This window comes from Cajanus cajan, chromosome 10, assembly GCF_000230855.2.
Source record: "Cajanus cajan strain Asha chromosome 10, NIPB_CcT2T_4, whole genome shotgun sequence".
NCBI classification, from domain to species: Eukaryota; Viridiplantae; Streptophyta; class Magnoliopsida; order Fabales; family Fabaceae; genus Cajanus; species Cajanus cajan.
In genome coordinates, this window is record NC_138526.1 from 35,744,814 (window position 1) to 35,764,762 (window position 19,949).

At 28.4% G+C, this 19,949-nt stretch overlaps 1 long non-coding RNA gene across 1 annotated transcript; it reads right to left on the minus strand.

Moving 5' to 3' along the window:
- Window positions 1-1,764: 1,764 nt before the first annotated feature.
- LOC145952675 (uncharacterized) lies at window positions 1,765-4,874 on the minus strand. The gene is made up of 2 exons (XR_014430183.1): window positions 3,110-4,874; window positions 1,765-2,115 (listed from the first exon to the last, which is right to left on the minus strand). It is a non-coding gene; the product is annotated as an uncharacterized LOC145952675 (long non-coding RNA).
- Window positions 4,875-19,949: the final 15,075 nt, after the last annotated feature.

Sequence of the window (19,949 nt, forward strand, 5' to 3'; positions counted from 1 at the left end):
TTGTATTTCTCTATTTAAAACTAAAAAGATAATAAATAATTATTTATAAAAAAGGTTTGAAAACTGGATATTATTTAAGAGGAAAAAGAAAAAATAATGAAAAAAAAATTGTTTAGAAGTAATTATAAAGATAAATTAGTCCAAAAATTATGTACATTAAAAGACTATATCTCTTTTATTAATAATATAAAATTACATTAATAATCATAAATATCAAACTTTATATCATTTGAATTTCTCTAAATATATTATTTATTCAATAATAAATATTTAGGCTAAAAACCTAATTTGGTCCCTTATAATCTTTTTTGTTTCAATTTAGTCTCTTATTAATTTTTTGTCTCAATTTGGTCCCAAACTAATTAATTGGTTTCAATTTAGTCCCAAATTAATTAATTAGTTTCAATGTGGGACTTCCGTTCAAATTATTTAAACGGAGTTAACTTTTGGCCACGTAGATGCATACGTGGCATCCACGTGGATGAGAATTTTTTTTGAAAACACCTGGACCGGAACGGCCCGTTCTGAAACCGGAACGGGCCGTTCTGGTTGCAAAATTAAAACACCATCAGTGACGCAGAACGAGTCGTTCTGAAAATAGAACGGGTCGTTCTGCTTTCAGAACGGGCCGTTCTGGATTCAGAACGGCCCGTTCCAAAACTGTGAATAAAATATTCTTTGCTTAATTGTGTTTTTGATATTATAATTATGCAATTTTGATCTCTAAAGTTTTAATTGAGTAATTTCAGTCCTTAAAAGATTATAGTTGTGTAATTTTAATCTCACAATTTTTAATTGAACAATTTTAATCTCTTAAATATCATAATTGTTCAATTTTAGTCTTTCTCATTAAAAATTTAAATTTTTTATAATTTTAATATATATATATATAATATAATATAATGTTTTAAAACTATATAATTGTTTGTTTATTTAAATTAACGTATATTATTTTTTTTTAATGTATCAAATGATATATATTTATTATTACTAAATAAATAAAAATTATATATTATTAGTATTTTAATATTACTGATAAATTAATATCAATAATATTTTTACTATATTTATAAATAAACTAATAATTTGATAAATATAACTTAATATATATTAATATACTTTTACAAAAATATAAATATATAAGATCAGATATATATTTCTAATTAATATACTTATATTTTTGTAAAAGTATATTAATATATAACAAGTTATATTTATCAAATTATTAGTTTATCTATAAATATATTAATAATATTATTGATATAATATCGAAAATTATAATATACGTTAATTTGAATAGATAAATAATTATTTAATTTTAAAATATTATATATATATATATATATATATATATATATTAAAATTATTAATTTTTAATGGGAGAAACAAAAATCATACTATTATGATATTCGAGGGACTAAAATTGTTCAATTAAAAATTGAAGGACCAAAATTGCGCAATTGTAATTCTTTAAGGACTAAAATTATGCAATTAAAATCTTGGAGATCACAAAACTGCACAATTGTAATACTTGATGTGACACCCTCTACCCCGTTATTAATATACAACAAATGTAACAATAAAATATTTCTTATCTTCTTTTTGGGTAAATGAAATCTTTCATAGTTGACAAATATTTCAAATATAACAAGGTAGAAGATTCACATTCGTAACTCATAAATCATAATTCCAGTGTAAAAATTATAAAAGAAAAGAAGTTAAGATTTTCAATACAATTTAGTGTAAAACAAGAAATCATATATATACAAATAATAATAAAGGAAATATAAATTAACTCCAGTAAAGGTGGCAGTGCCTCCTGGTTAGGAATTAATTTATACTCCCAAATCATATAATAAAAAATATAACAAAAATGTACATCTTGGTCTTTTATCAAGAACGTTCAAATTACAATTCTTAACATATATTTTCCTTGAATTATATATGTTATCTACGTTATTTCTTCGTTAGAAATTACAAAAGAAGAGAAACTAAAGTTATAAAAACAATAACATATTAAACTAAAATAACTATGCCCCGATGTCACATCCTATCAGAGCATGCCCAATTGAAGCCTTTAAGCCTCATCACCAACATCCTCATGATGCTGATCACCTGCAACATAATTTAAACATATACAAAAACAACAAGGGAGTGAGAAACATCTCACTCAGTTTCAGGTGCAGAAATAAAGGCTAGATAGCACTCACACACACAACAAATATAAGTCACTTATAAATAATACACATACATCATCAATATCACATATATATTCATTTATCATGCAATGATGTCATGATCTTGACTTATAAATGCATGCATGTGGCGCCATAAGGAAGTTTCACATATCATCACTGGTGACCCTAAGGCACACCTGGTTACATCACTGGTGACCCAAAGGTACACCTGGTTACATCACTGGTGACCCTAAGGTACACCTGGTTACAAGTTACATCACTGGTGACCCTAAGATACACCTTGTTAGCATGTTACATCACTGGTATGCGGCCTCAGCGACACACCTGGAATAATATATGCATATGATGCATGTCATACCATCATAATCTCATTGACTCAATATTTAACTTTTTACATGATTTCATTTAGTACATCATGTCCTCATTTGTCATAGTCTCATAATCATAGTTTGTCTCAATAGTCAATTCTTAGGTCTCATGTCATTTGTCCATATTTCACATGGTCATGTCATCAATACTCCTTTTAAGGTCCGCATAGGTATTCACAGAGATCCAGAGAGCATTCTTATTCATATTAAAACTCATTTATTATTAACATTAATTTCATATTCATTTATTACTTTCAACAAAGAACAAGGTAGAGTAAATAGAAAATCAGACAGAACAACGGCACTTTCAACAAAAACAAAGTAGAATAAATAGAAAATCGGACAGAACAACGGCACCTTCAACAAAAAGCAAAGTAGAGTAAATAGAAATTTAGACAGAACAACGGCACCTCCAACAAAAAAGCAAAGTAGAGTAAATAGAAATTAAACAGAATAACGATAAAGGATTGGGGCCAATCCGACAAACAACTATCCAACAATTATCCCTACACCCCTGAGCGAGGTTCTCACTCCCCCCCTTACCTGGATAAGCGGAGCTGAACTTAGGCAGAGCCTCCTCCTCTGGATTCCCTCTTCCTTTCTCTCTCTCTTTCTTTCTCTTTCTTTCTCTCTCTCTCTCTCTCTCTTCTCTTTCTCTCTCTAAAATTTCACTTTCTTCCTCTGTATAAAAAAATTTCACCCCCCTGCCCCTATTTATAGGCAATCTGACGCACCCGGAACGGCCCGTACTGATTTCGGAACGGCCCGTTCCGGATCCTTCAAATCTGGGCAAAATTTGTAACTGGAACGGCCCGTTCCAAAATCGAAACGGCCCGTTCCCAAAAAACCAGAACGGCCCGTTCTGAAATTAGAACGGCGCGTTCTCAATCTCAGAAGAACGGCCCGTTCTCCTTCCGGAACGGCCCGTTCTCCATACCGGAACGGCCCGTTCCAAGGCCGTTCTGGGACTACAAAAACCTCACATTTTCAACATTTGGAACGGCCCGTTCCAGAACCCAAAATACCCCTATAACTTTATTAAAATTACGAAAATGCCATTAAAATAATAATAAAAATTTGGGTGTTACACTTGAGAGATAAAAAATGCAATTAAACCAATATTCTTGATTAATTTTATTAAAAAATATAATAATTTTGAAAAATATTTTTTTATAGTAAAAATTTTAAAATTACTTATTTTTATAAAATATAATTATCTTATAAATAGAGTAATAATTTTTTCTTTCTCTTTCTGTTTGAAGAAATATTTAAATATCACTTTATAATTTTTTGCAACTTATTTAAGATTAAAAGAATAAAATGATAAAAATTAATAAAATAAACATAATAAAATAAAATATAAAAAATATTAATATATTTATTTTATTAGATATAATAATATAATTAAAATATAATTAATAATATATATTTTATAAAAATTTTAATATTTTATATATATAAAAAATAAAATAAAACCGGAACGGGCCGTTCTGAAACCGGAACGGGCCGTTCTGGTTGCATTTTCGTTGTGTTAATTTTGCACCTGGAACGGGCCGTTCCGGATGCAAAATTAACACACCAAAAGTGCACTCAGAACGGCCCATTCCGGTTTCTGAACGGGTCGTTCTGGGTCCAGGTGTTTTAAAAAAAATTCTCATCCACGTGGCATCCACATATGTATCTACGGTGGCGTCCACGTGGCCAAAAGTTAACACCGTTAAAGCAATTTGGACGGAAAGTCCCACATTGAAATCAATTAATTAATTTGGGACTAAATTGAAACCAATTAGTTAGTTTGGGACCAAATTGAGACCAAAAATTAATGAGGGACTAAATTGAAACAAAAAAAGATTATAAGGGACCAAATTAGGTTTTTAGCCTAAATATTTAAATATTTTTTAAATATCATATTATAGGTTAAGATAAAGTGATGTAATAAATTATTAAAAAAAATTGCATAAAATATTATATACTTATCTAGTTAGTGAAAATATTAAATACAAGAATTAAATCAATTAAATTTATCTATTATAAAATATTATTAAATATATAATTTTATTGAATGACAAATGGTGAAAAACAAATTGACTGTATATATTAATATTAACATACTCGTTCTTTCTTCCTTACATACTCTTTCCGTTCACTAAAAAAATACTCATTGTTTAATTTGATTAATTGAATTATATTACATTTAAGTTATTCGTCGAACATTTAATTTGATCATCAATTTTATCTATAATTTTAATTTTTCTTTATAATTTTAAGTTACCCGCAGCCTTAATTAGATCATGTGATCGTTGTGATGTGATTTAATTTCTCCGAAGAAAAGAGTGCATTTTGTAGAGTTTTTAACTCAAATAATATTATTTTAAAAAATATTTACCCAAATAGTAACTGTGCAAATTTATTTCCCAGATTAGCATTACTTACTGTTTACGTTCCAGAACGGGTCGTTCTAATTTCAGAACGGACCGTTCCAGATTAAAAAATAACGCATGACGAATGGATCAGAACGGGTTGTTCCAGGTTCAAAAAATGCACATAAAAAGTGGAACCACAGCAGGCCGTTCTGAATCAAAACGGGCCGTTCTAGCCTATAAATAAAATTTTTTAGTTCGATTTTTACTAATCAAATACTAAAACTCAGAAACTAACATCAAATAATTAAATTTATTGAATATTAACATTGTAAATATAACTAAATAAATTTATTAAAATTCAATACAACAATAAAGATCAATGGTGGTAGAAACTGATTATGTTGTTTTGTAATGTCCATATCTGTTTTAATCCTGCTGGACTTTGGCCACCCTTGAAAGTTCTCTTGAATTCTGAATTTGGCCACAAAGTTGGACCAGTGTTAGTAGGCCAATAATCTTCATGTCAGAGCTCTCCAAACTATCATTCGTATACTTTTGTAACTTATTGTAAGGTATATATGAGAGATATGTAAGTTTGATAGTCGTGATGTGCATGTAAGCATGAAGCGAGTACATGAGAGCAAAGGATATGAACTTTTTGAAACTTGCCGCAATCACACCACATTATATTTAGCCTTACTGTAAATCTCTCAGCGAGTCATGCGAGCAAAGGATATGAACTTTCTGAAACTTGCTGCAATCATACCACATTTCATTTAGCTTTATTGTAAATTTCTCAACGGGTCAAACTTCTCTCGGATGTTGCGTTTCTTCCAACTTTGTGGCCAAATCTAGAACGCAAAAGAACTTTCAAGGGTCGGTCAAAGTCCAGCAGGATTAGAACAGAGATGGACATTAGAGAACAACATAATCGTGTAAAAAATTGTTCCTATTGTCACGCTCCTGGTCACGTCTTACTGTAAATCTCCCAGCAGGTCATGTGAACAAGGGATATGAACTTTTTGAAACTTGCTGCAATCATACCACATTTCAATTTCTCAACGGGTCAAACTTCTCTCGGATGTTGCGTTTCTTTCAACTTTGTGGCCAAATCTAGAATGCAAAAGAAATTTCAAGGGCCGGCCAAAGTCCAACAGGATTAGAACAAAGATGGAGATTAGAGAATAATATAATCGTGTAAAAAATTGTTCCTATTGTCACACTCCTGGTCACACCACCATTAATCTTTATTGTTGTAATGAATTTTAATAAATTTATTTAGTTATATTTATAATGTTAATATTCAATAAATTTAATTACTTGATGGTAGTCTCTGAGTTTTGGTATTTGATAAGTGAAAAAAAAAAATAAAAAGCCTGAATCTATAGGCTAGAACGGGCCGTTCCGGATTCAGAACGGCCCGTTCTGGTTCCACTTTTTATGTGCAATTTTTGAATCCGAAACGGTCCGTTCTGATCCATTCGTTATGTGTTATTTTTTTAATCCGGAACGGCCCGTTCTGGAACGTGAACAGTAAAAAGTGTCAGTTGAGGAAATAAATTTGCACAGTTGCTATTTGCGTAAATATTTTTTAAAATAGTATTATTTGAGTAAAAAACTCGCATTTTGTAAGGTAAAAGGAATTATTTTCCCCAATTATTTCATTGAAATAATTATTAACTATTACATTATTTAATAATTTTTCGTTAAATAATTATATTTTAAAATTTATTATTAAATTAATGTTTTTTTTAAATATATGTAGGTGTGTGTCTTGAAATTTGTTAATAAAGTTGGTAAGCTTACGTTTCAATAAAATTTTATAAATACAAATTTAACCGGTGTAACAGTGAAATTATTAATATTGAAATAAAAAAAAACATTCCATATCTTTCTATTTAAAAATAAAAATATAATAAATAGTTATTTATAGAAAGATTTGAAAACTAAATATCATTGAAATAGAAAAAATAAATAAATAAATAAAAGAAAATGAAAAAAAAATATTTAAAGATAATTATAAGAATAAATTAATAAAAAAATTACGTATATTGTTTTTATTAATAATATAGAATTGTATCCATAATTATGGATACCAAATTCTATATCATTTGGATACCTTGAATTTATTATATATTTAATAATAAATATTTATATAAGTTTTAAATATCATATTATAAGTTAAGAAAAAGTAATGTGATAAATTGTTAAAAAAATAAATTATATAAAATATTATATACTTATCTAATTATTGAAATCGTTAAATTTATTTATTATAAAATATTATTAAAAATATAGTTTTATTAAATGATAAATGGTGAAAAAAAATTAATTATATATATTAATATTTACATACTCATTTTCTTTGTTTAATTTGTCGTTTCAATACTGTTTAATTGAATTTTTTCAGTTTTTAAGATAAAAACGTAAAAGTAAAAGAAGATGGATTAACATTCAATTGGATGGAACGAAGAAACAAATACATATTCTTTCCATTCATTAAAAAAAATACTCATTTTTTAGGGGAAAAAATACTCATTTAAGACACATTAATATTATTTAATTTTATTAATTCAATTATATTACATTTAAGTTATTCGCCGAACATGATTATCAATCTTATCTATAAATGTCACTTAATATAATTTTAATTTTTCTTTATAAATGATATCACCAGATTATATCAAATTATACATGAATAATTGCTACATATATAATTCAATTTATGATGACTTTGGTTTTATCTTAAAAGCATTTCGTATCTATCTAAATAAATGTTTATCTTTCTAAAATTTAATTTAATATATTTATAGCATAAAATTTTTTTAGACTCTAATTTTATATTAAAAAGGTATGATGAGATTGATGATTTTATGATAATCATTTTAAAAATTATGTTTAAGGGTAATTCCTAATCGGTCGACAATGTGAAAATTTTCAAACAAAAAATTATAAAACCAACTTTTTATGTTATTTACGTATGTTCTACATTAGTTTTTAATTATTTTCCTTTGTACTATTTGGGTGCATGTATTTCCTTTTCCTCTCTACTATTCTAGTATACGCCACCTTATGACTATTTTTTTAATATTGTTGTTTTTCTTTACCTATTTTCTAATAAAAATGAATTATAATATTATTATAAAATAAGAGAGAGAGAGAGAAATATTTCATGTTTCTCTACTTTAAAAAAATAATAAATAATTACTTTAAGATTGATAATTTAAAAACAGAATAATAGCTGAAAATGAAATAGAAAAAGGAGAGAATTCAGTCCCAAAAAAAAAAAAAAAAAGAGAGAGAATAATTAAATAGAAGATAATAAGAATGAAAATAATTTTTGAAATAGCTATAGAAATAAATTAATCCAAAAAAATAATGTATATTAAAAAGGTGATATATCTTTATTAATTGTCTCTTTCTTTTTTCCGTTACATACTCTTTCCGTTCATTACACAAACGAAGAAGAAAATAAAACACTCTTTCCGTTCTTCGAATCCAGAGGCAATAATATCGCTCAGGCACACAACTTTAACGGTCAAACTATTCCTTCAACCTTCCCATAATAAAACATTGAATCACTTTCTTTTTAGAAAATCCAAAATTGAGTTGAATTAATTTGGATATTAATTTTTTCTGTTTAAAATTATATATTTTTAAACACGCAATTAAAATTTATTACAATTAATGTTCGCAATTAATAATAAAAAATCAATTGAGGATTTGTTTATTAAATATTACTTTATTAATCTTACAAAATATGATAAATCAATACATTAATAAGGAAAAAAGAGTAATATATTTACATTTATATATACATTAAGTATCCAACTTAGAAAAATGCAATTTAGATAATAAAGTGTAATGATAACTATTGATTAAAAAATTAATTATTATTATTATAATTAATATTATATTTTATTTTGTTAGTATTTGATTTTATAATAAATCTTTGTCATTAATTTTATAATCAACAACTATAAATGTATTTTATCATTTAAAGTATATCCCATCACTTTATAAGAGTGAAATCCATAACTTACATTTATACATAATTTTATGAATAAAAAATTATATTATATTTTTAAATTATTTTTTTAAAAAAATATTGTTGGAGATATTAACTAGTGGTATGACCAAATTATAGTATATAAGTGAGGAGCAATTATCATCTCATAAGTTGATTTTGTAAGGTATACTTATAATTCACTCTTTTAAGATGATATGAGAGAAACCCCAACAAATTAGAATATATAAATGAAAAATAATTTTTATCTTATAAATCGATTTTGTAAGGTATACATAATAATATATTTAATATTTAATTATATTTTATAATATTGACTAATACATTATGCTTTTAATTAACTTTTTATAGTAAAGTATTTTGCTATGTTTTGTTTTATACAAAACAAAAAGAAAAGTTTTTTTTTATATATAAAATAGGACTTGAACATAAGTGAATTTAATAACTAATCAACTAACATATTTTATAGTTGTATATTGACTTAAATAATTTATATACTATATTTTTAATTTAAGATTATATATTTAATTGTATATTAACTAATATATAATTAGGTTGGTTTGTTAGTATTATATTAACTATACTGTTTTGTGGGTTTCTTTAAGATATGGTATGAATTTTATTAAAATTTATAGATATAAAATATATGATAAAAATATATTTTAAAAAATTTAATCAAGACTGAGTCATCTAGCTTAATGAGTGTTCTACCAATTCAACCCCCGATCCATTGATCTAGTATTCTAATTGGTTTGATGACCAATCTGCTTTTTAAAACATCAGTGTTAACCTTGACTGTGAACATGTTTGGGATATGTCATAAAAACATCACATCACTTAAGAGTCATGACTAAGATTAGTTTATAACTACTTTTTTCCCTTAATCCATTGAACTACCTTTTCAAAGACAAAATTGATACAATCCAACAAATGCAACATTGTGTTGTAAATTTTTATTTATTTAGTTATTTTATTTAATTGAGTAATTGCTTATATGTTGTTTTATTGCTTTAAAACTTTAAGGATTTAAGATTCCTTGTAAGTTTAGTTGTTAGAAAGTTGTTTTAAGTTGAAGTTAAAATTGACAAATGTGACACCCTTCTACCCCAACATTAATATACAACAAATGTAATAATAAAAATTTTTCTTTCTTTTTGAGTAAATAAAATCTTTCATAGTTGACAAATGTCTCAAATATCACAAGGTAGAAGATTCACATTCATAACTCATAAATCATAACTTCAATGTAAAAATTACAAAAGAAAAGAAGTTAAGATTTTCAATACAATTTAGTGACAATAAGAAATCATATATATATATATATATATATAATAATAATAATAATACAGGAAATATAAATTAACTCCAGTAAAGGTGGCAGTGCCTCCTGGTTAAGAATTAATTTATATTTTCCAAATCATGTAATAAAAATATAACAAAGATATTCATTCTGGTCTTTTATCAAGAACATTCAAATTACAATTCTTAACATACATTTTTCTTGGATTATAAACTTTATCTACGTTATCTCTTCGTTAGAAATTACAAAAGAAGAGAAACTAAAGTTATTAAAACAATAACATATTAAACTAAGCTAACTATGCCCCGATGTCACATCCTATCAGAGCATGCCCAACTGAAGCCTTAAGCCTCATCACCAACATCCTCATGATGCTGATCACCTGCATCATAATTTAAACATATACAAGAACAACAAGAGAGTGAGAAACATCTCACTCAGTTTCAGGTGCAGAAATAAAGGTTAGATAGCACCCACACACACATAACAAATATAAGACACACACACATCATCAATATCACATATACATTCATTTATCATGCAATGATGTCATAAACTCGACTCATAAATGCATGCATGTGACGCCATAAGGAAGTTTCACATATCATCACTGGTGACCCTAAGGTACACCTGGTTACATCACTGGTGACCCTAAGGTACACCTGGTTACATCACTGGTGACCCTAAGGTACACCTTGTTAGCAAGTTACATCGCTGGTGACCCCAAGGTACACCTCGTTAGCAAGTTACATCACTGGTGACCCTAAGGTACACCTGGTTAGCATATCACAACTGTCGGTGACCCTAAGGTACACCTTGTTAGCATCACTGGTATGCGGCCTCAGCGGCACACCTGGAGTAATATATGCATATGATGCATGTTACACATTCAACATTTAACTTATTACAGAATTTCATTTAGTACATCATGTCCTCATTTGTCATAGTCTCATAATCATAGTTTGTCTCAATATAGTCCATTCTTAGGTCTCATGTCATTTGTCCATATTTCACATGGTCATGTCATAAATACTCCTCATAAGGTCCGCACAGGAATTCACAGAGATCCAGAGAGCATTCTTGTTCATATTAAAACTCATTTATTATTAACATTAATTTCATATTCATTTATTACTTTCAACAAAGAACAAAGTAGAGTAAATAGAAAATCAAACAGAACAACGGCACCTTCAACAAAGAGCAAAGTAGAGTAAATAGAAAATCAAACAGAACAACGGCACCTTCAACAAAGAACAAAGTAGAGTAAATAGAAAATCAAACAGAACAACGGCAAGGGATTGAGATTACATAATCATTTATTATTTCCAACAAGGAATAAAGTAGAGCAAACAGAAAATAAGACAACACAACGGCAAGGGATTGAGATTACATAATCATTTATTATTTCCAACAAGGAATAAAGTAGAGCAAACAGAAAATAAGACAGCACAACGGCAAGGGATTGGGGGCCAATCCGACAAATAAACTATCCAACAATTATCCCCACACCCCTGAGCGAGGTTCTCACTCCCCCCCTTACCTGGATAAGCAGGAGCTGGAACTTGGGCAGGGCCTCCTCCTCTGGATTCTCTCTTTCTTCCCTCTCTTTCTTTCGTTCTCTCTCTCTCTCTCTCTCTCTCTCTCTCTCTCTCTCTCTCTCTCTCTCTCTAAGATTTCACCTTCTCACTCAGTATATAATTTTTCACCCCTCAGCCTCCTATTTATAGGCAAACTGATGTACCCGGAACGACCCGTACTGATTTCGGAACGGCCCGTTCCGAATCCTTCAAACATGGGCAAATTTCTTAACTGGAACGGCCTGTTCCAAAATCGGAACGCCCGTTCCCAAAAAGCAGAACGGCCCGTTCTGAAACCAGAACGGCCCGTTCTCAATCTCAGCAGAACGACCCGTACTGCTTCCAGAAAGGCCCGTTCTCCATACCAGAACGGCCCGTTCCAGGCCCGTTCTGGGTCTTTAAAAACAAGCATATTCCTTCTTTTGGAACGGCCCGTTCCGACACCCAGAAATACCCTTATTCCTTTATTAAAATTACGAAAATGTCATCAATAATTACGAAAATGCCATCTTTTTAAAAAAACTGGGTGTTACAACTTCTATTATATATGTTGCTTTGTTGTTTACGAGCTTACCCTTACATTTTTCTTATTGTTGAACTATAATGATTATATTATTATGGGATATGGATTTCATGGTGCCATGTTGGGATGATGGTGTTTATTGGGTGGTTCTTATTTTGTAGATAATAGTTGCTTGATCAAAAATTTAGGATTTTATGTTTACAATTTGGATGATTGTACACACACACATATATGTATGTATAAGATCATGATGTATATAACCCCATTAAGGGACCTTTATGTTTTTTGTTGATTATTTCTTATACATATATATTGTTGCATGTATATCTATGAATTGTTACATATTAATCCTAGGTAATTATATTTATGTTTTTTACTATTTATATTTGTTGAGTTGTAAAGTATAATAACCTGCTAGATCGTTACAACAAACATCAAAGAAGACAACGCTTCAAATGCAATGACTCTACTAATACCAACAAACTTGAGGTTTAAACATAAATAATGGAAATATTAGTTTAATAATATAGTAAGTTATTTATGTATTCTTCTTGTAAAACCTCTCTTACAAATTTCTTTCCAATACACACTCTACTATTAAATAAAATGCATTGAAAATTATAGAATTAAGAGAGAGAAAACTCCATAAATAAAAAATCAAAATGTGTAATTTTTAATAAATTATAGTCAATAATAGAGAGTATCTGGGTTAAAGAATGGATTGCTATTATTTCTCTCACCTTATTATATATATATCATTAGAAAAAATGAATCGAAAGTTTCGAACATATCTTTGATTATAAGTTAATTTTTTAAAAAGAAAAAAATCCCTAAGACATGTTCCATAAAATTGATGTTAAAAAATTGAATATATGCACAAGTCCTGTTTAATGTTTACAACTTTGTTGGGGAAAAATCTTTCCTATAAAATTATAGAATTTACACCATTTTAAAAAATAGAATTCAAATGGTACAATATTATTTGAAACAAAGGAAAGAAATTGTACAAGGAGTGTTACGACTGTAGATGTTAATTTCGCTGCTTGCGAAATCACTTGTAATAATGAAAAATGATTCTGTTTACAGCTTTTCCGAGCGTACCTTTTGTAGAGAAGAAAAAAAATATTAAGATAGAGAATGCAAGATAAATATAAAAATTTGCATGTAAACAATAATCGTAATTGCTATCTGATTAGTGAGAGTATCGTCAGTAATGTTCATATAAAATTTTTTTTTTTTTTGGAGGTGTCAATTTGGGTTAGCAGCCAACATAATTTAGGTTGGGTAATTTAACTAATTTGATTGCAACCTGAATTAAATTTACTAGCTAGCTTACCCAAATGTATTGCGATCTTAGACCAAATTGGTTGGTTCATAGGCCCACTTTCCTTTTAAAAGAATTAAATTTTAAAAAATTACTTTTAAAATTTCATTACATTACCATTGGTAATATAGTTATTAACTTGTTTGTAAAATTTATAAACAATTATTAATTTACTATTATATTTTGATTTCATGAACTATTTTTCTCGAGTTGTAAAACCTGTTCTTAGATACGAGAGTTGAATTAGTATTTTCAAAATCAATTCGCTAATGTTAAAATAATATTTGATTAGCCTAAGTTATACTTTATGACTAAGAATTAATCTTTAATTATAATTTCAGAACACTAAGTAAACCATGTTTAAAAAAAAATCATAATATCACCATACTCATACGTCATATTTGATATTTGATATATTTGTAATTTAAAGAAATCTATCACACACCTTAAATAAGTCTTCCTATTTTAATTTTAGTATTAAAATCTAGTCTAATATTAAAAAAAATTAATACAAATAACAAAAATAATAAACTAACTCAACCCATTACAAGCTGAACTAAATGAAGACATTTTTTTTTCTATTATCAATGACAAAGAGTATCCTTTCCACTTGCACATATATAAGGCAGAAGCTCATAGTCTTGGAATCCAAGAGCTCAGACTCCATAACATCCTCATTGAGCATATGACTGTAAAATCTATGGTTGACATGCTAGTAGGAGCACCTCTAGTTCAAACAGAAGCTGGTACCTTTCTAGCTCATTATATAGAACTATTCTCTTTATTTCTTAAAACGGTGTGGTTAGTTTAATTCATAAACAAGTTAATTGGGTTGTTCATACTTTAGGTAGAACATCTCTTTTTTATGCTAGTCATCATGTTTATGATTTGATTCCCACTTTTATTCAATCTCTTATTACACGAATGAAACAATAAATCTTTGTTCTTATAAAAAAAATGTTACATTTAAAAATATATTATCACAATTCGTTATTAGGTATGTCATTTTAGCTAAAATGGCATACCTAGTAACGAATTCTCTGGTAGACTTTGTAATTTAAGAAAAGTTGCATATATAAATGTTGTAAAAAATATATATCAAAAAGAAATTGGAAGGAAAAAAAAAAGTAATATAAGATAATAAAAAAAAAACAATAAGAAAAATATTTTTATTAAAAGTGCTATATGAATTTGTTGTATAAATAATAAAACTACAAAACTAATAGTTATATGCAGTGATCATAACTTCACTCTTTTTTTTCTTCAACTCCATTTTGAAAAGATATGCAAAGATAATTTACTCCATGAACTCTGAGTTGGATCTAATGAATGCAAGAAGAATGAGATACATTATTGAGTGTGTATCTTAATGAATTGATCCATACATATACATGTATTGATGTAAATGTACTTAATTTATATTTGATTGGAGAGAGAAGAATCTCACCGACAAAAGGAGCTAAACTAGTTTTGTCAGTTTTGAATTTTGATTGGAGCATTGCAACAACCAACATACAGCAAGTGTGTTCCAGTGGTTGACACTAATTAAAAGGTAACTTAGATTGATGATGGATTACAAGACTTACGTAAGAAACACTACCTCCAAGTCCAACAAACAAACAACCCTCATGTCAGATTTAATCAAAAATTAATTAAGACAGGAAAACAATTTGCGGGGTTTTGTATGGTATCTTAGAAATTATTAGTTGGTCAGATCGACATTCTGGTCCCAGTTATGACAAATATTTTTAAAATTCAAGTTTTCCATAAAGCATTCCTGATATACCCAAAATTATTTGAGTGAAATGGAGTCTTATTAATTAGATTTGATTTTTTAAAATAAAATTTGATATTCGATATTAGGAGTGTTGATAGATTGAATTTTTTTTTTTAAATTCAAATTGAACCGACATTTTATAAAAATAGATTGTTTAATCAATTTATTTTTTATAAAATAGATTAGTTTGATTTTTTTTTAAATTAGATCGGCATATTGTAGTTATCCACTTAATTTATATTTACATATGAATCAATTTTTTAAAAAAAATGAATTTAACTGATCCAATTTGTGAAAATGGGTCTAATAACCAAATCAATTTTGCAAAGAAGATTGGTTTAAATTATTTTTTTTAAATAAATCAAATTTTTCTAATATGGATTGAACTGATTTAGATTTTTTTGTATACCTCTATTCAACATATGGTTCTGTGGATGAAAACATCATTAATATACTTAAAATTGCTAATAAGTCATCAATTTGAGTGAAATTTTATCTGAATTATAATTAAATTTGATCCTTTTAACTAATATCTCGAATTTGACCTTAGATGAAAATGTTATTTATATACTCAAAATTACTATAAAAGAAAAGAAGTTATTATTCATAGTAGAATTAAATTTTGTACTCTTGAGTAATTTTTCAGACTCAAGTATTATGAATAATGTGATTGGAAGAAAAAACTTAATTGACCACTATTAGTTAAGTTTAATCAAAATTGTAAAAAATATTTCACACTAATAACATATTACTTGTGAAAATTTAGTATATCTCACAAAATTTAACCAAAATTGTAGAAATAATTGTGAAAAAAATATTCTTTCTAATAATACAATTCTTGTATAGACAACTACATAATACTTTAGTATATACCACATAGTAGTGTAAATGAGAAGGTTTTGTTTTGAAAAGGGGTTATGAATGAATAGTAGGCAATTCACAAGCACTGGGCCTCCATCTACATAAGATCATGGTGTGACATAATTTATGCCACTGTTTTTCACATTTTCCCCAATCTTTTAAACTTTGTTGATTGTATCTCTCAATCACATATTCCTTATCCTAGGTAGCCTTTCACAGTTTCACTCCTTATCACATGATTAGTTTAGCAATATCTTTTTCTTTCTAAGATTATAAAACGTTGACATTTTGGTTTACTCATTTAGTCATACTTCGTCCATGACATAATGATATATAGATTTTTTTTTCTTTTTCTATTTATAATATACAAGCTGATCCATTGATCCTTAGCTCCATTAGGACAAAGATCAAGTGAGCGATTTAATTTTTGTTTGTTAAAAAAAGGAATTAGGATGGTGTCAAACGTGTGGTAATGGGTATAACTATAATTGAAAGAGAGCACTTAGCAACTTGGATTTGGCTGATTGTTAGAAAGTAGAAACTCCAAAATTTGTAGCTTGATTACAATTGGCATAATGTGTATTTGCGTCTTTGTTTGCCAATTAATCACTTCGAGATTATATATATATATATATATATATATATATATATATATATATATATATATATATAAATAATTATATTTAATACACATTTGGTCCAAGTATAAGGCTAACAAGATCCTTGCTTTGAACTTTCTTAAATAAACTTATTTTATATTAATATTTATATAATATTTTTCAAGATTTATAACTCAAAAATCACTTTTTGTTTTTTAAAATAATCATTCTAAAAGACCTATCTCTAAAAGATATACAAATATTTATTTTTTTAAAAGTCTATATCCAAAACATGTTTATTTTTTATTAAAAAATATTATTATTAATTTATAAAAGTATCATTTTAAAATTTACTTTAGGCCTAACAATAGTATTGGATTTGTAACATTATCATCTCATAATTCTATTATTTGATTTGACAACTATTGTTGAGAGTTATGGGACTGAGAGACCCTAAGAGCACATTGATCTCTGGAGGGTTTGACTAAAGATAAGCGGAGTCGACTCAGGAAAGGCATAAAAGAAAATTTTCAATAAAGAAGTTCATAATTTCAGTTTTCAAGAACTTTGGAGAGAAGGTAGAGAGAGATCCTTTTCTTTCTTCTCCCTTTATTTTTTCTCCTTCTTCACTTGAATTCTTTTTCTACTTTTCTTCTTAGCTGAATTAAGGTGGGTTGTGGGTTGGAATCCGAACTTGTGAAGGCAGAGGGTTTGAGTTAGTGTCATATAGGGTTCCTTATCTTTTCCTCATACAGATTTGAGTCTCCAAGAGGTATGGAAAGTAGTGATTTCAAGTTTAGAGTGCATTATGTGGTTATGATGATTTGTAATGAGTTGAGGATGAAGTTGAAAGGGGTTTTTCATGGATTTTGTGGTTCAAGGGTGTTAAGGAAGGTTCATGTTGATCTTTGATTGATTTTTCAATTGCATGATGCTTTGATGGTGTAAATATGTTTTACAAGTTGTGTATGTGTTGCATTGTGGATTGCATGTTGGAAAATTTATGATTTTTAAGTGAATTAGGAAAAATCGAGTTCTACATAAATGTAAAATCTAATATCGCGTCGGGCATACCTTGAAGGCACCCCGTGTGGTTCCAAAAGAGAGGCCTATGTCTCACTCTTGTTGGGCACATGATTGGTGGCACTTGACATGAAGGGAGAGACTCGTCTCAAATTAGAATCACGTTAGCTAGGGATTGAATGGCGTAGGGGCGTGAGATGAAAGGCTAGTCTTTGCCTGGGTTTGCTAAAGTGTCTGACGTTGAGTGTGAGTTAGGCAAAGAGCTCTTTGCTTAATTAGGGTTGGGCATGGGTGTTGTCACACTAGGTGTGGGAGTGTAGGGCACTCTCTACCTCAATTACACTGGGCACGAGTGATGTGACGCCAGACATAGGATAGGAAACTCCCTACCTCAATAATGTCGAGCGCCCAGTGAGTGGTGTCGAGCACAAGATGTATATGATGAAAAGTTAGTTGTTAAGTTGTTTTAAAGTTAATGAGTGATGGTTAAGTTATATAGTGATGTTGTAATATGATATGTAGTAAGTTGATCACGTTGTCAAGTTATGTGTTGTTTAAGTTGCTTAAGCTAATTCTTGATGATGATGTTCCACGAAGTTGTAAATGTTGAAAAGATGTATGATGCTTCTGCTATTAAAGTCGATATGTTGTAAAGTTGAAAGTTGAATATTGCATGAGTTGTATGTTGTTAAAGCTAATAAGTTGAATGTTGAAAGATGTTAAAGTTGTTAAGTTGATAAGTTATAGGTGTGTAGGTTAGATACATATACTAGCTACAATACATATAAACTAGAGGGGAGTCAAAGATGGTTTTAAACTCAATATTCCATTGTGTGGATATATGTTGCAGTGCTTCGAGAGCCCGGTTGAACCCCTTCAGTAGGTAAGTTGGTCTCTAAATGGGTAAGTTAGTTTTTTTTAGTTGTTTCCTCTAGGTTCTATGTGGTAACTATGTGTGGGCAAGGTTGGAGCACACGTCTATGAAGCGACTAATCGAGTAAAGTATCGGGTCTAGAACATTAGTCTCTAACCTAGTATTGGAGGGTTGTGATATTTGGGGATAGTCGGTGGGTTAATCCCCTAAGTAACTTAGTGTTGCAAACTAATGTCGTGGTAGACCTATACCCAAATTATTCTATCATGATATAGTATCATACTTCCTTATTTAAGTGGTAAAACCTAAAAAATCAATATAACTTATGCTAGTAGTTGTTTCTAGCTTTGTGTTAGCTGTTGTTTCTGGCCTCCATGTTAACCGTTGACATGCATGACGATGCATTAGGTGATTCATATGTATATAAGTTGATACAATGAATATGTTGTAAATTGTTAAGTTGCTATGTTGATGATGCCTTATTATAAAGTTGAATTATTTAAAATGATGAACATGTTGTCTGATGTAAAGCTGCTATGATGATGTTGTATGGCTTTAAGTTGAGACGTTGTAAATGGGTTGATGTTTTAATAATTTGTTATGTTGAATTCTTTTTCACTAGCTTACCTTATATTTTTCTTGTGGTTAAAATTGTGATGATCATATTTGATATGGGAGTAAGACATGATTAACAAGATGACTTGTGAAGTGGGAGGATAGTCACACTGGAGATGACTAGTTTAGTTGTTGAGAACTACTCTCATCTAGTCAGATTTTGTATAAACATTGAGTGACATTAAGTTTATATTGCAACCAGTGTTGTATTTTGTAATTGCATGGATATATTGATATTAGTTCCTGGTTGTATTATAAACTCTATTAGTGATGCATGTTGTTAGTTTTTCACTATGTAGTAGTTGTTTAGTAGTTAGTGTCGTGACTTGCCAGATCATTATAGAATTGGTCTTATTGTATGGGATCACATTTTAAAAGTATTATTTAAAAAATAATAATTTTTATTTATTTTTTAACAAAAGCTATTTCTTGATTTTTCTTAATATATAATAATAATAATAATAATATAATTTTAATATTTAGCCATTAGTTTAAAATAATTATGTAATTTTAAGATGAT